Below are 24012 nucleotides of genomic sequence, written 5' to 3'. Positions count from 1 at the left end.
GCTTAAAAACATATCTTTTCGCAAATGAATGAATGGCATCATCAGCAAATGATCCAATACTAGTGTTTTTTTTTCTTGCAGTTGGCCAGTAGGAAGGCCTGAACCCTTGACCTTGGTGTTACCAGCACCGTGCTCTCCTAAGTGAGCTAAATGGCCAACCCAATGCCAGCGCTTTGTGTTTCCTCGCACATTTGCTAGCCTGCCGTCCCCGTAGCCCACCCCTGCACCCCACCCTTCAGCCCCCCCACTGTCTGTCTTCAAGTCCTGCTAGTTCAGTCGTGGGCATCCCTTGTGACATGAGACTAGCAGCCTGGCTGTGAGCCCCCTCCCTCAACCCCCCCTCACAGACTACTGGATTTTCTCATCCTCACCCACCGTGCATCTGTGACTCTCTTCCAAAATAAATCCAGGCCATTCTGTCTAGTTCTGTGAGCTCCCGCTCAGTTTGGGGGAGGACCAGGTCCACAGATTCTGAGGATCGACTAGGACTGACAGGATCGATGGTGTGGTCAGTAGGCTGTGGGTGGTGATGGGAGACATTAGGCAGGCGTCCTTACACCTGTCACACACAGCCGTGTTACTGGCATGTGTCCTGGTGCCCAGCTGGATCCAACCATAAGTGGCTGAAGCGTCCACTCCGTGTTGCCCCTTTCTGCTCTGCCTGTGCCAACACACACATCTTCTCCCACGCCCACCTACATGTCCCATTCCACACTCAGCGTACACTCATGAACATGAAAAGCAGACGACATAGCCTCTGCCTGTCAGAAATCATGTCACAGGAAGGACCCAGTGTGCCCTGCAAGGGCCTCTCCACTGCATCCAGTCTGCTGTAGACAGACTCCTGGAGCTGTCTTGTGGGGGAGGGTGAAGAATCAGTGTAGAGCAGGGATAGGATGTGGGGCTTTTTAGTGAACGAGACACAGCATTTTCTTTGGATGATACAGAATTTCCTGACTCAGCAGAGAGATGCACACTAGAGATGAAGATAGAACAGTGAGAGGATTTCAGTCTCTGATTTTAGCAGGAAGAAGTTCACTATATCTCTGGAAGGCTGGCTCTTCCTGGGCTAATCTCTCTCTGACCTTCTACTCTCTCTAGAGCTCAGATGACTTCTTTGGAAAACATGCGTTGGAGTGTGATGGGGAGAGATGGATATATAAGAACGTTACACTGCATCATGTAACCACAATGCTGAACTCTGTGAAGCGTAACATAACTGGCAGAGAGTGCAAAGCTGCCTTGCCCCTGTGCTGGGACGTGGCCTCTTCTAAGCTGTTGCCAAATATGGCCAAGGGAGTTAAAGGTTGGTTACATCTTGATACATTTTTTAAAAGCTGTAAAAATAGCTCACTGTATAGCTCAATGGGCTCCCTGACTCTGGATTTTGTGGGAGGGGCTCCAATCACAATCAGCTCTTTTCTTCCAATTACCAACATTATCTTCTAGAATAAAACATTTGCTTTGATTTGTCACAATGTTATGTACTTTTACTTGTTCTTATTGAAATCTTTCAAATAATACAGGTGTTTACATCAGATCAGGGCTACTCCTGACATGTGTGAGCCCCAGCAAATATTTTTTGTGGGGTTTCTGTCTATGTAAACAATTTCATGAAAAAAATGTCAGAACTCAGACAGGTGAGAACCACTATATGGCTGCATGCGAACTCAAGCTCAAGGCTCAGGGGCCAATCCCTGAATTTACCCTTTGCCCTGTGCCCCACTTCAGAGAGCATCACTCCAAATCAGGTGTCAGCACCACCTGGTGGCCCAACGTTGCATGATTCCACAAAAGAAACTGTCCCGGTCAATGGAAGCTATCTGTTCTCCTGTGGCCCTCAGGAACCAGGGCACAGCCACGGGGGCCAGGCCAGGACGACTTCACAGACACAAGTGCTGCAGCTTCTTGGGGCATCTGGTCCACCTCTTGAGGGGGAGGGTGACCGAAGGTTGGAAAGCACCTTGGTCCATGTCCGTGGCACCCTGCTGCAATAGCTCTGCCAGTGCTGGCTGGTTCCTGCAAACAGGAGGAGATCTTAGAAAACTCTGACAACAATACTCCAAGAGCACTTGCCTGGGTCTAGGGGCTCTAATGCATCTGAGTCTTTCCCTTCCAATTCAAAACTATTTCTGATTGTAAAAATCAATGCCTGTGTATGAGAGAATTTTTTTTTTTTTTTTTTTTTCTTTTTCGTGACCGGCACTCAGCCAGCGAGTGCACCGGCCACTCCCATGTAGGATCCGAACCCGCGGCCGCTGGGAGCGTCGTCGCGCTCCCAGCGCCACACCTTCCCGAGTGCGCCACAGGCTCGGCCCAGAATATTTTTAAATTATAAAAAATTCCCTGGAATCTCCCCACTAAAATATTAGCAATTCACTTACTCATTCAGCTGTTAATTAAGTGGCTCCTCTATACCAGGCACTGTGCTTGGGGGCTGTGAATAGAACTGCATATGAGACAGATACAGTCCTTTACCTCCATGAAGTTTGCACTCTAGCAGGTTGGTACTATTTTTAATTATTAATTTTAAAATGTTTAAATTATAAAAATTCACTTACATGGGTTGAATTTAAGAGGTACAAAAAGAGTATGCAATATTAAAAACTCCTGGTTCCTACCCATTTTCTCCCTCTGGAGACAACCAAATTTATACAGATGATAAAATACATAAAAGTATGCATATTCTTTTTCTCCCCTTTTATTTAAAGCAAATAGCATACAAAACACAAACCATTTAATACTTATGTATCTAAGCTTTTCAACTAAAATATATCTTGGAGTTTATTCCATGAGTTCATGAAGAGTTTCCTCTTTCTATCTTATAGTTACATAATATTTAGTCAAATATCATAATTATTTAACAAGTTCCCCCTGGTGGAAGTTTTAATTTATTTTCAAACTTTTTCACACTATGCTGCATTAGTATGCTTGCACGTATATTATCTTGTAAATGTGACTATATCATAAAATACCCTTAGCAATGGAATTGCTGCATCAAAGGGTACATGAACTCATAGTTTTGTTTTGTTTTGTTTTGTTTTTTAATTTTGGCTTCTGGCTGGTACGGGGATCTGAACCCTTGACCTGGGTGTTACAAGGCCACTCCCTAACCAGCTGAGCTACCTGGCCAGATCCCAAACTTGTAATTTTGATAGGCATTGCCAAATTGTTTTCAATGAATTCTGAACCAAATAACACTGCAGCTAGCAATGTATGAGAACCCTGAAGGTTGGTGACATGTTGATAGATTCCCTTCCAGGCTTATTTTGCTTTAACAATCTTGGAATCGTGTGACACACACTGTTTTATCTTTTTTCCTTTGAAAAACTATTTCATTCTCCAAATACAATAAAGTGACTGTCTTTTTCTATAGACCTTGAAACCTGCATTGAAGCTAAGGTTGTAAAATGCTGATCTTGTTTTAACTTCCTTTTATATTCCATTTTCACATATTGGAAACTAGTGAATCCAAATATTTAGCATCCAGGACTTTGCCAGCTCACCAGTCATATTTCTGCCAAAGCCTTCAGGCTGCAGCACGGGTCACTCCTCTGTGCACTGACTGAGGGAAGTAGCAGACTTTAGCAGCAGAGCAGTCTCGGGGGTGAGGGAGCCTCTAGGGTGCAGGAGACTTTGTTTCCTGTCATTAGAGTGAGTGCTCTAGGATGGAAAACAGGAGAGAAGGGACATGCTGTTTAAAATCCAGTGGTTAGCACCTTTCACCTAACTTTCCCCAGATCTAAGCAGGCACACACTCACACAACCCAGGAAAATGTTGCCTTCATTTATATCTTATTTTTTAAATCCAAAAATGTTCAGAAATATTGCTTGCCCATAAATACTTCCCCGAATTCTTTAAATTACATACTTTTACAAAAAGATTTTATTTTTAAGAGCAGTTTTAAGTTTGCAGCAACATCGAGCAGAAGGTGTTGCTTTGCCTCCCACGGTTTTGTCACTACTTTTCCCCTGGGTGACAGAGCCACCAAAGATTACTCAAAGCCCATCTCTTCTGAGCAGGGAGAAGCCCCGAAAAGGGGCTAATCTCCCAGAACCCTCAAGAGAGAGGCACTCCTTCCATTTGGGAAATTAACCATGAATTGGGGTTCTCTTCCCACATTTATTCCCCAGAGGAGGAAGTTTCAGGAAGAGAACATATGTGGGGTTTTTGCTAAGTATAGTTTAACAAGTTTAACAATAGAAGCTGGTAACACTCAGTAAGAAAAGCAAGGTGACATTCCATAATGCAATTTACAAGAAGTTGATTCACCAACAAAAGCTTGATTTTAACAAACATTGTCTTCTTACAGCAATTTCCCAGTATCTTTACATATCAATCAGTAACCTGCTTTTGAGCCAGCAACTTTGCTGTGTTACAATTCGTTATCTTACAACAGAGACTATAGCCTGGGGAAAATTTCCTGTCCTTTGCAAGATTAAGATTTGAAACTGCAAGGCTTTGGAAAACCAGGCCCTGTGAAATACATTTGCTTTATGTATACTCCACATCTCCCCATTTCATTTATTTAATAGAAAAAGCAAAAGCTAAAGATCAGGTTTTCACAGTTAAGACAAAAGCATTTAAAGCAAAGTTACTATCCTTCAGCATGGCAAGTCCTTTTAATTTACTTCAGGTAAGGACTGATGATGTCATCATCTCTCAGCTGTTGCATAGGCATCATTCCAGGTGCCATGAATTAGGTGTAATTACCAATTGTTGAAACTCCAGAATGGGATTCTGCTCTGTATAATAGTTGATTCTGAGTCGAGACAGTTTGTTAATGTTCACCTGTCCAGGACATTACTGCTTCCAAAGCATCTATTCTTTTGTATAATTTTTGATCAATTACAAGTCTTTTGTTTAGGAACAGGATGTCTCATCCAAGTTACAAACATCCTCTTTAAGGCCAGGAAAATTTAGAGAACTGCTTTTGTATAGAAGATATTATTTCCCCATTAATGATCAAGGTATTCCTCATAAAAGCATTGATGATCAATATCTTGATTGAAAAGGTCTTACTTTTCTTTGTATAAATCCCACGGTGCTGGGAAGGCTCATCCCCAGGTGGTGTTCTGTCCCACCTGGGGGGGCAGGGGGTGGATGGGGGGAGATGAACAGCAGGATGAAGCAGCAGTTAGGCCAAATTCAGGCAACATGAAAGAGGGGTCAGCAGCTTAGAAGAGATATGCTATTTTATAACCAAAGTTTTAAATTATATCCTGTCATAGAGAGTTAGTTTTCATTGAACTTATAAAAATAGCCACATTGCTATAATAATCATAAGGACACTTAAAGTTATTAAATTTGGAGTGGATCAAATAGGGAGAAAACAAATGCTTTTACTTCAGTTTTAAATGATATTTTACCAAACTGTTGTCAGTTATACATAGCTTAAGAGAGAGGGTTTTTTTTAGATTTGGAAAACAAAACAGTAAGAGAACCAGCAGTGTTTCAAAATAAGGAAATTGTATAAACCCATAATTCTTTTTAATTAGTTCACTAATTAATTTTTGTCATGTTGACCTTTGTGAACAATTTCACAAACCCATCAGTTTCTTTATTAGAATTTTGGAAATTTAGTTTAAACGTATAAACTCAAGGTTTGTCAGGAAGCTGTACCTAACATAACATTTAAAATTATAATTGAACCAAGATTATGACTGATAGCATTTATATCAAGACCCATATTTTCAAGAACCTTACAAGATTTTGGAACACATATCCATAACACCTTCAGTACTGAAAATGCTTTCCCATATAGTCTAATTTATTAAATAAGCCAATGAGTTCTGATATATTTTTTATATATCCTTTGAGAAGCCACAGGGCCCTTGGAACTCCTCAAAGTTAGTTTAAACCAAAAGGTTGGGCTTTCAGAATTTAGTTTTGGAAAGTTTTGTCAAATAACAAAAGGCTTAAAACATTTAATTGAATAAGATCACGAATTACTGCAAAAAATAAAACTAAAGTGACCAAGGGTTACAAAGGCAGAGAGCACAAGAAATTATCATGCACAACTTAAAAGACCTCTAGAAAAGACAAATGTAATCTTGTTTGATTAGTAAACCCAGGCAGTGATGTGTGCTGATAAGAACATTTTTATGCATTCAGGTTAGTAAATAGGCATCCATTTATCAGAGCAAATTATACAAAGCCCAGTTTGAGTTTTAGCTGTTTTTACCAAATACATATTTACGGTTTCCCAGCCAAAAACTTGGTGTATTAGATCTATACCCTTATCAGTTAATGTTAACTAGGGCCTATGAGACATTGGGCATAGGTCTCCTTTCACTAGCCATTTTGGGTCCTAGGTTTCCATGTAGCATTTAGAGCCAAGTGGAATCCAGAGAGGCAGAGGGCAGTATTCACAAAGACAATGCCTTAAAGATATTGTTTTTCCCAGCATGGACAGGAGGCAGAACTGAGATAACAAGGAGACATACTGACCTAGAGCAAATTTAGGTAAAAGATTTGAATCAAATTTTGAAAATAAATTTTCTAAAGTTTTAATAAATATAAGTCACGTGAACTTAAAAAGTATACTTAGTTATTTAATGAGCGTGTTAATTATAAGCCAATTTGGTACTGTGCAGAAAACACAATTACACATAGACATGAACATATAACATACAACTTACACATGCATATATACAGACATAAATAACAAGAACAAACAAGGATTTTATAGGTTTTGCTCAAGATGTGAAAAAAAACCTCACTAGTAAAAAGGACAGTCAGGTTTAGATTGTGTTTTTTTTTAAAAGGACTTATCGGTGAGGCCTCATCCTGTTTTAAAGAAAGGAAGGTAATGACTTTACATTGTAAAGCAAAGTATGCAAGCCTTTTTAAGAAGATGCAGAGAAAGTTTTCTTTTAAAAAAAAAAAAAAAAAAAAAAAGGTACAGAACTTTACCGGAGGATTTTGTGAAAAAATACATAGATGAGCCTAGAAGAAAATTTAGAAGTCTGTTTAAGATGACCAGCTGGATGCCAGAAAATTTGAGAACATCTAGTTAAACAGGTAGATTTTAGTTTAGTTTTTGTTTCTCAAATAAATTACTGAGCTTAAGGGCTGAGCTATTGAAAGCTATTTGACTGTTGAAGTTTTCTTAATTTACCCCAGGCCAATTTGGAGCTTGTTATCGTTATTTTCATTACTGGTGGGCTCATGTAGGTTGGAGTGGAGGTGGTTGTTGGCACCATCATCACTGGCAGTCTGATGTGTACCATCCCCGGTGATATGGATTGAGGTGTGATGGCCAGGCGTTGAGATTTTGGGATCAGATTCAATTCCTCATCTGGTGTAGGGTTCCACATAAGGTTCAACAGCCTTAGCAGGAATTCATAGTGGGCCTGTGGGTCAAAGAACAGACGCAGACCCTCTCCCCCATGTTAATAATTCAACAGGTCTCAACTGTGGTCCCGTTGGCAGGTGGCAGAATAAAACCAAGGGTCTAGGTCTCTTTTTAGGAGGTATAAAGTGTTGTTCTCTGGCTGTTAATTTTGGGGAGTTACAGTCTTAAAAATGTAGTGTAAACAGAGCTTTAAAGACCTGTTCATGAGGGGCTAGTCTTATACCTACATTCCCCCTTTGTTTACCTAGTTGAGATTTAGGAAGGCCATTAGTTCTTTCCACAATTGTCTGGACAGTGGGGTTAAATGGGATTCCTGTGACATGTTTAATGTTCTAGTTGTCACAGAATACTTGAAAGACTTTGGAGGTGTATGCGGGTCCATTATCTGCCTTAATTTTATTTGGAATCCCCATGGTGGCAAAGGCAGAAAGACAATGTTTTTTAACATATTTAGCAGTTTCTCCTGTTTGGGCAGTGACATGAATAAGACTAGAGTAAGTACCAACAGTAACATGTAAATATTTAAGATGTCCAAAAGGGGAATAACGAGTGACTTCCATTTGCCAAATTTCATTACCTTTTATTTCTCAAGGATTAACTCCTCCAGGGAAATTAGATTTAGAAAACCTCTGACAATCAGGACAAGCATGAACAATATCTTGAGCTTGCCTGTAAGAGATCTGATGCATGTTAGACAAAGCTTGTGCACCCTGATGAAAAAACTGATGAGAATAAATAGCTTTCCATAAAACATTACTATACATAACAAAGTGATAAGCCATATCATTTGCAATTGATAAAGGGCCAGAAAGAGCAGGATTAATTATATCAGGATCATACCCAGCAAGTACTTGACAACAGTGTTTTCCCCTAGTGAGTATTTAAATGAATACATTGTTCTAATTTAGTATATAGTTTCTTTTTTTGTTGATGGGGTAAGAAAATCCATTCAATGACTCCTATGTGAGGAAGAAATTGGCAAAGCAACTGTGGGACTATGTGGGGTGTTGAAAATAATGAAATAAATGACTTGAGATTTAATAATACGTGTTAATTGTCTGGAATGTAAAAAGGATTCAATCTGTTTTAATTCTAATTTTGCTTCTTCAGATAAGTAATGAGGGGAGGACAGATCAGGGTCTCCCTTCAAAAGTGTACTAAACAAATGTTGTAATTGGTAAGTGGGAATGCCCATAGAAGGGCGGAGCCAGTTAATGTGGCCAAGTAATCTTTGTAAGTCATTTAGAATAAAAGGCTCCTGAATATGGAAAGATATACTTTGTGGCCATATATTTCTCTGAGTGATTTAAAAAAACAAGGTATTTCCAAGGCTCCTTTTTTTGAATTTTATCTGGAGCTACTTGTAAACCAGCATTATTAACTCATTTGATTAAATGTAAATAAACTTGTGGTAGCAGTTCTGGATTGTCATGAGCCTGTCAATTTGTCTAGTTATAGCACCTTGAAGATGATTAATAAAATCGATATATGGCTCAGTGGGTCCCTGTCTAACACTAGCAAAAGATTTAGTGGGAGTATTCCAGGGACTATGTGATTTGGCTCTAAATGTCCCATTTGTAACTGTTATTTAACAAGTAAAGCAGCTTGATTTAATTTCTCCCCTTTAAGAGGCCACTGTTCCACCCAAACTGGAGGACCAGGGCTCTGTTGTAATTTGAATGATGCGAGTGTGGTCGTGGCCATCATGACAGATTTTAAAGGAGATGTCCCAATATAAACATCCCATTGAGCAAGGTCGTCTTGGCCCCATAGAGTTTGAGGGAGATCTGGAACATAAGGCATAATGGAGGCAGTTTGTCCCTCGGGGGCCAGTATACAACAAGGATTTTTACTTTGATAAGGGATTTTGAACCTGCCTAATCCAGTAAGTGTAACTGGTGGAGAAGTTACTTTCCATAATGGAGTCCAATCCTTTTTAGCAATTATGGTATCATCAGCCCCCGAATCTGTAATAAATTTTTGTTCAACAGATAATGTCAACAGTGGCCGAGTCTTATCTAATCTTTGTTTCCAAAACGCATCAGGGGAAGCAAGAGGTTGAAGTTTAGATTTTGTTTCAGGCATTTTGTCCCAAGCCTTTATGGCTGCTCTAGTTGTTTGATCAAGTAACATGTCCATGCTAATTTGAACCTCATTTCGTAAATTTTCGAGTGACATAGCACGTAAGGCTTCCTGATATTCTTGTAGCCATATAGTATATTGAGCAGGAGTTAAAGCAGTTTTTCCAAGTGTTTTCCAATCCCAACGGGTCATAGTGTGCCCATTTGCAATTCATTCTAAGTATTCCTTAGTAAAAGTACTATGTAAGCCATTTTCTATAATGCTCTTTTAAAATCTTTCAAACAAGGAGAATGGGAGGTTTTCACGTCTCAACTGAGTCCCAGTTCTTACAATGGGAAAGACATGACGAGTATCAACTCCCATGTTGTGTCCCTCTTTAAGACAGGACTGCATCAAGGGAACAAATGAATTGTTTGTCTAAAAGGTCGAAGTGGGGGAGAGGAGGAGGAGATGGTGGCGAGGATTGTTTTTCATCCTCTTTAATGGCATAAACACATTTTTGCCTTTTGTTAAGGTTCTGAATAATTTTTAGAGCAATTCGACAAAATTTCCAAACCACTATAATCAATAACAATTTGGTTAGATGACGGTTAGTTACTTTATAACCTACTGCCTTTAGGAGACATAGAAGGACTGAACTATGTTGAACTTCCCTCTTAGACAGTAAACTACCCATAATTGCAAGAACAGATAGAAAATTGAGAGAGTAAGAAAGCAAACAAGCTCGGGGCCAGCCCGTGGCTCACTCGGGAGAGTGCGGTGCTGATAACACCAAGGCCCCGGGTTCGGATCCCATATACGGATGGCCGGTTCGCTCACTGGCTGAGCGTGGTGCTGACAACACCAAGTCAAGGGTTAAGATCCCCTTACCGGTCATCTTTAAAAAAAAAAAAAAAAAAAAAAGCAAACAAGTTAAAAATAATGCCTGACATAAGAAACACTCAAATATTAGTATTGTTACTGTCTCTTGGACTCCAACTTCTTCCTTTTTAGGGCAAAATACACAGATGAAACTACTACCACTGTTACTGAGAATTGTAAGCATCATTTGTATATAATTTTTAAATCTTTCTACAATATTATGTCTTCAATATGAGCTCTCTTGGGTGACCACTTTGGAACCTCATGCTCACTTCCACCCCGTACTGTATTAATACACTGATAAGATGTCGTTTCTCTCCAACTTGACCTATTGATTCAATAGAACTACCTTGACAAGCTGATTCTGAAACTTATAAGGAAATACAAGGGATCTAAAAGAGCCAAAAACAATTTTGAAAAAAGAACAACTTTTGTACAACCTACACAATTGGCATAAGGATAGACATATGAGGGTACTTCAAAAAGTTCATGAAAAAATAGAATTGAAAGATAAAATGAATCCTTCCATGAACCTTTTGAATACCCTCATATCTGTCTATCCTTATGTTAATTGTGTAGGTTGTGCAAATCCTTCCATGAACTTTCTGAAGCACCCTCAAAGGTCAATGGAACAGAATAGAGTCCAGAATAAACCCATACATATAGGATAAACTGATTTTCAAGACAGGTATCAAGGTAATTTAATGAGGAAAGAACAGCCTTTTCTTTCTTTTTTTTTTTTTTGGCCTTTTTTGTGACCGGCACTCAGCCAGTGAGTGCACCAGCCATTCCTATATAGGATCCGAACCCACGGCGGGAGCGTCGCCGCGCTCCCAGCGCTGCACTCTCCCAAGTGCGCCACAGGCTCCGCCCTTGAACAGCCTTTTCAATCAACGATATTAGGACTGTCAGATATCCTTATGTTTAAAAAACAAACAAACTGAAAAACCAACAAAAAAACCAACCTTGATCCTTAACTCAAACCATACACAAAACTACCTCAAAGTGGATCACAGACCTAAAGGTGAAACCTAAAATGTAAAACTACTAGAATACAGGAGAAAAATCTTTGTGACCTTGGGGTAGGCAACAATTTCTTACAGGTATGTGAGGTAAGGCATATGTTAATTAGCTCGATTTAGCCATTCCACTGTATATAGTATTTCAAAACAACATGTTGTACACCATAAACACATACAACTTTTATGTTTATTAAAAACAAATAATTAAAAAAATTTTTTAAATAAAATTATGTCATACTTTAAAAAATTGATAAATGGAACTTATCAAATTTAATCAAAATATAAAACAAATGACAATTCAAAGTGAAAAGGCAGGCCACAGATTAGAAGAAAATATTTACAAAACATATATCTGATAAAGGACTTGTACCCAAAATACATAAAGAATTGTTACAACTTGATAACAAAAAGAAAAAACAAGTTTTTTTTTTTTTTTTTTTTTTTTTAAGATGGTGATAGAGTTTGGATTCCCACCAAGACTCATGTGGAAATCTGTTCCCCAATGTGGCAGTGTTGGGAGCTTTTTGAGCTAGGGGGGCAGATCCCTCATGAATGGATTAATGCTCTCCCTAGGTGGGGAGATTAATGGGTGAGATCTGGCTTTATTAGTTCCTGCAAGAGCTGGTTGTCTAAAAGACACTGGAACATTCCCTCCTCTCCTCTCCCCTCCCCTCTCCCTCTTGTTTCCTCTGGCCATGTGATCTACTTGCACCTGCCACTGCTGCCTGCCCCTTTCCACCATGAGTAGAAGCAGCCTGAGGCCTGTGCCAGATGCAGCTGTCCCAGAATCCTAAGCCAAATAAACCTCTGTTCTTTATAAATTACCCAGTCTCAGATATTTCTGTTACAGCAACACAAATGGACTAATACAGATGGGCAAAAATATTTCAATAGATGCTTTACCATGGAAGACAGAAAGAATGGCAAATGACACACAAAAAGATGCTCGAAAGCATTACTTATTAAAGAAATGCAAATCAAAACCATAACAGGTCACTACCCATCGTGTGGAATGCCTAAAATTAAGCATGGACAACACCAAATGTTAGTGATTAATGCAAAGTAACTGGAACTCTTGCACATGGCTGTCTGGCACTTTCTTGTAAACTTACCCAAAAGAAATGAAAGCATATGTCCACACCAAGATTTGTAAGTGAATGTTAATAGCAGTGTTAATAGGTAAGATCTGGAAACAACCCTAATGTCTATCAATAAGTAAATGTATAAACAAATGGCATATTCATTCAAGAAAATACTCTCCAAAAAGAATGAATCACTTATTTACACAACACAGATGGGTTTCAAAAGCATTCTGCGAGGTGAAAGAAGTCAAACACAAAAAGCATGCTGTATGATTCTGTTTACCTCAAATTCTAGAAAGGTAAAATTATGGCTGGAAAGCAGTTCAGTTGCTACCAGGGGCTTAAGGAGTGACTACAAAGGGACATGAGGGAACTTTCTGGACAGATAAAACTGTTCTGTATCCTGATTGTGGTGGTAGTCACACCACTGTGTATATTTGCCAAAACTCAAATTGTGTACGTAAAATTTTACTGTATGTCATTTATACTTCAATAAAGCTGAATAACATCAGAAATCAGAATCAATTATTTCTCAAACCCTGAGGCACCTGTTAAAATAATTAATTGGGAGGCCATTAGGTTGAGACCACTCCAACGCCTTGGGTTTCTGCACAAGAAATCGAAACCCATCTCACTGTAAACATTAAAACAAAGCTAAACCCATCTGAAACCATCAACTAACTTCCCACTAGGGACTTTCCATGTTAACCAAACAAATATTTTCTTTGCTTTGCTCCAGTGAACATGTCATAGAAGTTTCTTCTTCACATCCCCTTGGTGGAGGCCCAACCACTTGTGATCTGGCTCTGCCCAACTCATGAATCAGTTTGCTCAAATAAATTCTTTAAAACATTATTGTGTGTGAGTTTATCTTTTAACATACCTTTGCAGATGGTATGAAAACCAATGAACTACATGATCTGTGAAATTTGTCCACACTTTTCCACGATCAATACATTTTATCTTATTCCTCTGTTATCTTTGAAAAATATACACTATCCTAAGTAAAACCATATTAAATTAAGGGTAGCTTAAATTCTTAAAAACAGATTTAATCATTGAAAATCTACTTTTCAAATATGAGTTAATTCATATTTATTTATCTGTATGCAATGTGAGATAGGTAGAAACATAGCTTGTCCTTAGTATTTCTTGATTCCATGATTTGTGAATTTGCTGACTCACTAGAATTAGAAGTCGGGTGTATTCCTCAAGTCTCACAGCTAGTAAGTGGCACTGCCAGCTCTGTGAGTTGATCACACAGTTACAGACTGGCCTGAGTCCAACTCCATTCACTAACTCCTTGACTTGCTGGGAACAGCAGGAAGCAGGGACTCGGTACTAGACCAGGCCTGCAAATTACAGTCTTCCCAGAGTCTGTCAAGCCAGGTTGAACTAGGGAGCATAATCAAGCCAACCTCTGGAGATGGGTCTGATGCCAGATAAATAACTACTCCCCTCTCCTCATGTAGGCCCACACTCTGATATCCTCCTAGGACCTACATTGACTGCGTTCTGATTCTGTCTAAAGACTTCATATCTCAGGGCCAGCCCGTGACTCACTCGGGAGGAGTGCGGTGCTGATAACACCAAGGCTACGGGTTCATATCCCTATATAGGGATGGCTGGTTGCTCACTTCAGAGAGTGTGGTGCTGACAACACCAAGTCAAGGGTTGAGATCCCCTTGCCGGTCATCTTTAAAAAAAAAAAAAAAAAAAAAAAAAAAAAAGGACTTAATCTCCTATGCTCTTTAGACACAGCAGCAGGCAGAACAGACAAAAGTGGTATCACTGTCGCTGAGTCACCCAACAATCAGAAGGCCACCACCACTCCCAGCCTCTACTATATTGTTAGGGTGAGCAGAACTGAAGCCATGTTGGGACCTAAAACTGTATGGGCTGCAGGCAAATTTTAAAAGGACACAGTTTTTTTCTTGGCATCCATTTCTGTGAGTCCCTCTTTTCCTATGGTTATTTGATATTTTAAACCTTGGTTATGGGACAAGATGACATTATTTGCATAAATGTAAAGATGTTTTCCAGCAAGCCTGAAACTAAAAACTTGCAAACCCTGGGAAACCAAGGAAGACATCAATAAAGCTATGCTGATCCCACCCCTCCAGCAGGACCAAGAGATAACATCAACAGGAACAGAAACCAGACAGAAGTCTTGGTGAGACCTAGTACCTGGCTCCTTACAGAGCCCCATGGCTCATGTCTCTCTCCTTCCTGCTTTTCATTTCCCACATTCCATTCTCTCAGCCCCCTCTTTAAAAACCCCTCAGTAAATCTCAGCCTTTGAGACGGCTTTAGTCTGGCCGTTCTCCTTCAGGTTTACTGGAGAGACGGGTCAGCCTAACATCTCTCCTTGGGTCACTGGTATTCCTGAATAAAAGCTGACTTCCGTTTTCGCCATTTGACTTTTGAGTGGCTTGTTTTTGAAAGGGGGCAGGCAGTCCGACCTGTGTCCAGTAACACTGTTTCCATCTTAGTGCAAACTTTTATCAGTACTTTATGCTAACCCCCTAACTGGTTTCTTTCCTTCTAGCCTCCCACTCTCCACACATTGTAGCTAGAGAAGCCCATAAAATTTTTAAGTTCCTTCTATAAACGTTAGATCCCCATTGCCTATAAGAAAATGTAAACTCTGCAGGTGATCCTTATAAAGTGCCACAATCTAGATGCCTCTTGTTCCCAACTATAACCTCATCCTAGCCAATTATTCAAGGGCTAAAAATGCATTCATTCAAATACTCAAATACCTACTACGTTCCAAATACTATCCTTATGAAACCAGAGAACAGACCCCCAATTTCTCCCTAGCTGTTCCCCTGACACCCCTCAGAGCAGACCTTGGCTGGGGGGAAGGGGGAAATAGCTGCTTGACCAGGCAGGATGGGCTGGATTCCCAGGAGTAGCAATACGAGTAGAGTTGATTAAACATAAACTTCCTTAGGCTAAGACTTGAACTGGAGGTTAGGATGTTTGCTCCTTAAGCTAAGACTTGATTTGAAGGTCAGAATGTTTGTTCCCTAAATGAATGCCTTATAGCTTAGGATAACATCTGTAATGCCAATCACAAGTTATTTCTGCAGACTGCCTGCAACTACAAGCCTGCTTTGAAGCACACACACCCTGGACCCTAAGGCACCAGGGAAAATATCAGTCAAGATGCCAGGAATAGTTGTGCTGACTTCATGCCAAACCAATCAGCTTCCTACACAACTTCTGGGACCCCCCCCCCACTCATGATTCTGCCTTATAAATCTTGTCATTCTAAGCTATTGGGGAGTCTGAGATCTTAAAGCTCCTTTAGCTACATGGGTTCCTTTCAATGGTGATCCAAATAAACCCTAATCTTTAACACTGCCAACTTTGGTGTGAGACTTCTTTATCTTTTGGGCAGTGGATGAGGAAGCCCTCTCAGTTTGTAACACTTTTCACACCACATCTGTCCAATTATAATGAAGTAGTATAGGAAAAAATAAAGGAGAGTCAGGGTAAAGAGGCCATGTGTGTTCCTGGAAATATGGTATCTTACAGAGAAGTTAGGGAGGCCTCACTGACAACTGAAATGAAAAAGTTGCCATTTACTGAGATGAGGAAGGCTGCAAGAAGAACAAGATCTGGAATGTAGTTTTACATATGTTAAGTTGAAAATGCTTATTATACTTAACATTCAAAAGTTTTTATAACCTAATCTCCAGCCTCCCTGCCCTCCCTGGACATCAGGGGGTGGGGCTGAAACTTCCCACCCTCTCATATGTTTGGTCTTTCTGATGACTAGCCCCCATCCTAAAATGTTCTAGGGGCTCCACCCTGAGTCACCTCATTAGCATAAACTCAGATGTGGTCCAAAGGGGCTTGAATAACAAAAGACACTTCTACCACTCAAGAAATTCAAAGGGTTTTGGGGTTCGAGGGTGTTGTGCCAGAAACCAGGGACAGAGACCAAATGTATTTTTTATTATGCCACAAAGATGAATGTCCTTGGAGCCTTAGACAAAGGAAAAGTTTGTTTCTGTTTGAAAGGATGGGAAATAACCAGGAATGAGCATACACTGCCAAATGGGTGAATTTCATGTAAAAGCACAATGTATCAACATTAATAGACCCTTCCAGACTCTTAACAATTTGTTGTTGAATGACAAAGCTGTTATCCCCTGTAAACCACTGAACTTGTGGTTTAGTGGTAGAACCAGATTTTAGTTACTGCTGTATCTCAGAACCATGCTTACAAGAAATGCTCAAATATTTGGGAGATGAATTGGGCGTATGACAAGTGTCTCAATGAATGAGAATGAATGAGGAAGGTAAAATAATCCTAAAGGTTTTGTGCATTAACTGAAAAGAAGAGTGAGCTTTAGGGGAAGGTTCTGAGCTCCATGAGACAACCAGAAAAAGGAATAGAAGCCTACGTTTTACTACAATTACCTGTTGCATAAGTATCTTCCCTACTAGAGTATAAGGTCCTAAAGGGCAGAGATTATGCTTACTAATTTTTGGATACCCATGACCATCACCCACAGCAAATAAATGAGTCAATAAAACATACTTATTGAACTAACATAAGGATTATCCATCTTGAGGCAATCCTGGTCTCTACCACACTTAAGACTTGCATGTAATGGGAATTTAATAATTTATTCTGAGGAATCTTTCCTCATTTATTCTTCAAACACATGAGGGCCTACTATGTGCCAGGCACTAGTCTAAGATCTAGGGATGGAGAAGTGAACAAGCCAGATGAGGTCACTGATTTCATAAAGCTTATAAAAATTGGGGGAAACAGACTCATGAATTAGCTCATTTCAGATAGTGCTAAATACTCTGAAAACTAAGGGCAAATGAGATAAAGAGTGACTGGATGGACTACCGTGGGTGATCAGGAAAGGTGTCTCTGAGATGACATTTGACATGAAATCTGAATGAGGAATTAGCCATATGAAGAGCCAGAGGAAGACGGAGGACAAGGGCCCTGCAAAAGGTACAAGGTTGGCCTGTTCCTGGAATGTTGTAGTGGGGAGAGTGGAGAAACGAGATGGAAAAAGTAGGTGGGGGCTACATCAGCAGATCTTTAGGCCACAGTAAGAAATCTGGATTGTAGTGAAATCAGCTGCTGACCATCCCAGATAATTAGCTAAGCTAAATGACAAACGGTGGGCTGAAACTAGCTGTTGACCATCCCAGATAATTGGCTGAGCTAAATAACTGCCTGAAGTTCCTTCTAAGATAACAAAATGCCTCTCAAGTTTCCTGTAATAAGATGATTGTTAATCACTATGGCCTAAGTTGTTTTGCAGAAACGTCAGAGCCCTTGAAGTGAGACAGATGTGAATAGAGGAACCATAAAGCCAGACACAATTAAAAAGTGAGGCGTCCATCACCATTTATTGCAAGACAAGCAGAAAAAAAAAGGAGCAAGACTGGAATGTGCTTATCTGCCACTAATCAGCTCCTGCTAACTTGCATGTTCTGTAACTTTACCTATACTTCGTTATACTTCCAGCTTCCTATAAAAATAAGTCACACTTCTCTGTCCAGGAGACAGATTTGAGCACAGTCTCTTGTTTCTTTGCCTGATTGGTCATGCAATTAAAGCTTTTTCTTTTCACAAAAGCCAGTGCCATAGTGTTTGGCCTTCTGTGCACAACATCATGCAATTAAAGCTTTTTCTTTTCACAAAAGCCAGTGCCATAGTGTTTGGCCTTCTGTGCACATCAGGCAGCAAGCCCATTGCTCGGTAACAGTATTTCAAGGGAAACGGGAAGCCACTGGAAGTTATTAAGCAAGGGAGAACATTTTTAAAGATTACTCTGAGGACAAGTGGTAAGTGGTCTAGCAAAGCAAAGGAAATAAAAATCTGGATGGCAGAAGAGAAGGGTACCAATTGGAGCCAAAGTGCAATGATAAACCATGGAAAAGATCAGGACTATGGGTGAAAAGAGGGTAAGGAAGGAAAGAAAAAAGGATTGGTTGAAAGTCTACTTATGATGACAGCCAAATTTATAATATAAAGGGTCCAAAAAAGTTCGTGGAAAGATTCATATTATCTTTCAATTCCATTTTTCCATGAATTTTTGGAAGTATTCTCCTATCACACTGGGAAATGGGAGAATTCCTCTCTGGAGAAATGGAATAATAGGTCTTCAGATACTAACTGGGGATACTGCTAGAGAAGAGGTCAAGTCACCACCAAAACAGCCTGCAGCAAGCTCAGAGCTGAAACAATTTATCATGTTTACCACCTCACCCTTAAATATGAATGGAGAACAAGATCACTAGACATTTACAGAAAACCTTCAATCAAGAAGAGTCCAAAGCAAACAAGCAGAAATTTTTTAAAATGGAAGAAACAAAGACAATGCAGGGAGAAGAAAAACACTTTATTTAAAAAAAAAAAACCTATAACTAAGGGTTCAATCCCTCTACTGGCCAGCTGCCAAAAACAAACAAAAAAATCCTGTAACTAATATGCTTAGGGAGATAAGATATTGCACACATGTAACAAGAACAGGTGCTATAGAAGAGAAATAATCAAAGAAAAAGAAAGCTGTGAAATTAAAAATTGGATAGCTAAAATAAAAACTGAACAGAAGAAACAGAAGACAACAGCCAAAACACCTCCCAGAAGAAAGCAGGAAGACAAGTGAGAGAGAAAACAGGAGATAAAAAGATTCAATTAAAGAATCAGCCCAGGAGTTCCAACATCCAACTAACATTAGTATTGGAAAGAAAAAAACAAAAAAATGGGAGAGAGAAAATTATCAAAAATCTAGTAAAAAATTCTCCCCAGAATAAAGAAAATATCTGAATTGAAAGGGCCCAGAAAAATGAAAGACACACACCAAGGTATATCATTATAACATTTCAGAATGAAATGATAAAAAGCCTACCCCAAAAGCTTCTATAAAGGGAAATGAAGTCACCTATCAGGACAAGGAAACAGAAGGCATTAAGTTTTTCAACATCAGACCTGGAAGCTAGAAATCCATGAAGTAATAATTTTAAAATTTTGGATGAAAATTATTTGCAAGCTGAATCTATTCAAATTACCAATCAAGTATAAGGGTAGAAAACAAAATAAATAAAAAGACATTTACAGCCACGCATTTGTTCAAACTATTTTACATGCATTCTTTCTCAGAAAGCTCCTAGAAAATGCGCACCAACAAAACAAGTGTGTAAACCAAGAAAGACAATGACATGAGAGCCAGAAAACAGGGGACAGAACAGGGTAACAGAGAAAGTACAGACTTCTGTACAAGAATGACAGCTGTTGAGAAGGAAGGTGGGGGATTGGGTGGGGGAAGGAGGGGAAGACCAATTCCTTTGAACATATGGGAAATATCACTGATGGGTGTGTGTAAGAGTTCATGGAACATTTGTGGGAGAACAAATAACAATGTGTGCATATAAAAAAGTAATACCAGGTAAATTTAAAATGCAATTAGTAACTTCAAGAAAAATAGAGAACCATATAAGAAAGGAGGTATGATCATATTACTCTATTTGACCAGCAGGGAATATTTACACAGTCAAAATATAAATCTTTACTCTTAAGTTAGACAAAAACTGTGCTATTAATGGCAAGCAGGGAAAGAAATGGGGAATCTACCATGGTTAATAAATAATGTCTAAAACAGCAAAATCAAGAAATAGCAATGAAAATGTTATTTAGAAATATAGAAGTAAATAACTAGAATAGTGAAACTGAGGGTTAAAAGGAACTACTTTTTTTTAGAAGTACTATTGACTTTTGAAACTATATTTCTTCTGTTAAGAACGTTTGATAAATAGTGGGGGAGGGGAGAAACAAAGGGGGTAAAAGGAACGGGTAAAAGGTCACGAAAATCAACTACAATGTATATTGAGAAGTTAAAATAAAAAAAGATTACAGAAAGGAGAAAAAAAAACTTTTGATAAAATATTTTCTCAATAAAACAGTCTGGCTAGTACGTGAAAAGTGGATTATAAAGAAAAGATGGGTTGAAAAAAAGACGAGTTAGGAAACAAAGGCAAACCAAATATGATGATTGTGGTGGTGATAGTCATGGAGAAGAGAACATATTCCAGATTATTTTTAAAGAGATCAAACTGAGAAGACTTGCATACTTGATCTGCTTAAAGGAAAGGACAAAATCAAGGATGATATCTAATTCCTTGGCTTGAACCACTGAATGGAAGCAGATAACATTTCAGCTGGGAAAGACTGGGGGTGGTGGTGGGGGAGCGGGGTTGGAACCAGTGGCAGAAATCAAGAGCTGAGTGTTCGGTGTATTAAATTTGAGATGCTTATTAGATCTCCAAGTGGGGATATCAATAAAAAAAGTCTGATGCATGAGCCTGGGGCTCAGGAAAGAAGTGAGAGTTGGAGATATAAATTTTAGAATCATTAGCTATAGCTGGTGTTTAAATCTCTAGGATTGGATGGATACCATAGGGAGAGGACAGGCAGAAGATAAAGAAAACAAAAATATATTTGTATTATATTATAGAAATATAATAGAAGAATAGGAAATAGCATGCACCTCATACAGAAGTACTAGCTCATAAACTTTATTTCTGAGAGAGATGATAGGTAGGTGTACATATAAACAGACACATGTAATTTATTCATTTATGAATCTACTGTGAATAATGTACTTCCTATTGTAGGCTATGGTCAAAAAGAATTCAAATTCTAGACAAGAAGCAGCCAGGAAAAGCTAAACAATTAGCTACCGTGGTAGGAAGAACACCATGGAAGGACAGTGTACAAAAGTCAAAAGAAATGCTTCTCAAAGAGCATCCTTAACTGTACAGGATGAGTGTGATGGGTTAAGTTCAGTTAGGACTGATAAGCACTCACCAGCTTGGTAATATGGAGGCCATTTGTTACGGACCTTGAGAAGGGCAGCTTCAGTGAATGATGGGGGTAGGCAACAATTGAGAATGAATGAGAGGTGAGAAAGCAGAGACAACCAGTAGAGACAGAAGAAGGAAAACCTCCCTAGGAACCTGAATTTACTATGTGAAAAAGCTTGTCCAACTTTTAAAACAAACTAAGCTTTGAATTCCTTGGGGCAGACCCCCGTCATAAATTCTGTGTTCCTGGTGCTCAGTAGGCATTCAACATTCAGTTTGCTGAACTGAATAAAATCAGAAAACAGGAGACCTAAGCCTAAAACGCAGAGGCTCTTAATCTGAACTCCACGTTGGGGTTTAAGGAAGGGGAGTCCATGAAATCTCTGAAATAGAAAAGTAAGAACAATTGTTTTAAGGGCACATGACTAAACTATCCAGCAACTCCCTACCTTTCAGCCAGTGCTGATGACATAGTGCTTGTTATGGACTGAATTGTGTCCCTCCCCTAAAATTCATAGGTTGAAGTCCTAACCCCCAATGTGACTATATTTGAAGATAAGGCCTTTAAAGAGGTAATTAATGTTAAATGAGGTCATAAGGGCAAGGGCCCTAATCCAGTACGACTAGTGTTCTTAGAAGAAGACATTAGGACACAGACACAGAAGACCACATGAAGACACAGAGAGAACACCTCGATCTAGAAATCAAAGAGAGGCCTCGGGAGAAAATAAACCTTCTGAAGCCCCAAATATAAGTCTGGCAAACATTCTATCCAAGGTGTGGTATGGTCTACATGTCACATCCTCATGTCCAGGTAGCTTGCATGTCCCAATTAGAAAGGATGACATAAGCATTCCTCCTTCCCCACGTCCAAGCAAATCACAAAGACCTGGTTTTCCTTACTTGAAGGACCTTAAACATCTACTATTAGCCCGAAATGTTGACATGACAAGCAGAAAATTGAGAAAGATTGTTCAACTATCATATCTCATCAGAAAAGAAAGGCTGTAAGTTAGAACATTTAACTGTGGTGTCACAGTAAAGCAAAACCAAACATTAAATATACATACAAGTATATAAGTACAAGTACATATAAACGCAGATGCACAAGCACACCCTATATCTTCTGCAAGCACAGCTCTAATACCAAGCATTAATTAGTACATTAACTGTGTAATGAATGAGCCCTGTAGTATTTATTATGAATTCTGACCAATTATTGCATCAACTTGAACCCATACCTCAGTCTTGTAAATACGAATTAACTCACTGACATCTCCTCTAAATACTTTTTACATTTTTACAGTTGCTCAGCCACGTTGCTAACAGATCTGTGGTTACCGGTTACTGTGTGTAAAGAATCAAAAAGATCTAAAACTGCCTTAAGGAAGTTTAACGTCCTCTCATTCCAAGACGGAAAATACCCACCGTACACAAAACAGCACCATTATTGCGAACTAAGAGCTAGGTTACCTGGCCCTGGAAGTTAAGATAGCCGGTGTCTGTAGTTCTGCCTGATCTCAGCAGCTCTGCTTGGAATTTAGTTTAAGCCTGAACTCGAAATAAACAATTTCACGTGTGCTGAAAACCCAACTGTGCCCTAATCCCTGATTAAATGAAGGTAGTGAAACCTCTCATTATCATTAGGGTCAGAACCTGTGAAAAAGAAAAAACGGGAGTAACCCATCACCTCACCTTCGAATACAGGCCAGGGTTCAAATCTGGACAGACCGGCACGAATGGCAAGAGGAGACGCTGCCGGCGAAGCAACGTCTGGTTTAGCCCCGAGTCAAGATGCCCAGGCCTGGATCCTGTCCTATGCCTGTCCAGGGTGCCCGCGGGCCTGCCATCGGTCAGGGGCACATCTCCTCTGAGCTCAGTCCCGCGAGGTAAGGGGACAACAGACAAGAGCCCTGTCCATCCATCCCTCTTCCTTTTTTTGAAGCGGACAAAACAAGCAAGTGAGCAACCCGAGTCGCGCGGGCGTGTGGAGGTGCCCCACGGCGGATGCCCTGACTCACCGCACACCATCAGCAGCAGGACGATCAGCAGCGTGGCCACGAACACGAGCACGGTCAGCCCGACGTTCTGCCACATCTTGGGGGGCGGAGGGCGCGGGCGGGCGGCGCGTCCCGGGCTTCAGCGGCCGGGCGGGCGCCCCTCGGCAGCGCCCCCAGGGGGCGGGGCGGACACGGCAGCGCTGACCGCCCGCCCGCCCGACCCTCCTTCTCTCCGGGGCGGCCGGGGCGAGGGAGGCAGGCGGGCGGCGGAGCGCCACTACCCCCTCATCGCTCCGGGGAGCTGGGGCCCCAGCGCCCGGAAACGACGGCGGCGGCCGGATGCGCTTCCATGGCGGACGCCGCGCTCCTATGGCGAGGACAGAAGGCGAGTGCAGGGACAAGTAGCGGCCACACGGTCCTTGTTGCCGCCCGCCCGAGGGTCCCTCGGCCCCTACGGACGCCAGACGTCAGCGTCTCCAGGCGCCGGCCGCAGCTAATTCTCGGTCTCGGCGCCCTGCCCCTGCGGCAACTCATTACCCAGCGCCCCCTCCGCTCGCCTCCTCCGCGGCGCGGGGGCGGCTGGGAGATGGAGTGCGGCGCCCGGTAGGGGCGGGAGGGCGTCGCCCCGCAGGCACTACAACTCCCAGAATGCACCGCCTGCCTAGGGTCTGGGGCTCTGCCTCACCCGCCCTCTCACCCCTTTGGTCTCTCTCCAGCTTCCACCTCTGCCTCCAGACCGCGGCTGGTGTTCTCAGAACCG

General features: G+C 40.6%; 1 long non-coding RNA gene across 2 annotated transcripts; it reads right to left on the bottom strand.

Annotated features, from left to right (window-relative positions):
* Positions 1 to 249: 249 nt before the first annotated feature.
* Positions 250 to 23811, bottom strand: LOC134378401 (uncharacterized). Of its 2 annotated transcripts, none has more exons than XR_010023639.1 (3): positions 23274 to 23811; positions 3507 to 3663; positions 250 to 2019 (listed from the first exon to the last, which is right to left on the bottom strand). It is a non-coding gene; the product is annotated as an uncharacterized LOC134378401 (long non-coding RNA). The 2 variants fall into 2 exon arrangements; XR_010023640.1 differs by lacking the exon at positions 23274 to 23811 and adding an exon at positions 22948 to 23025.
* Positions 23812 to 24012: the final 201 nt, after the last annotated feature.

The sequence above is a fragment of the Cynocephalus volans genome, chromosome 5 (genome assembly GCF_027409185.1).
Source record: "Cynocephalus volans isolate mCynVol1 chromosome 5, mCynVol1.pri, whole genome shotgun sequence".
In the NCBI taxonomy this organism is placed as follows: domain Eukaryota; kingdom Metazoa; phylum Chordata; class Mammalia; order Dermoptera; family Cynocephalidae; genus Cynocephalus; species Cynocephalus volans.
Note: the sequence above shows the minus strand (reverse complement) of the source record. Positions and strands in the feature narration are given on the sequence as shown.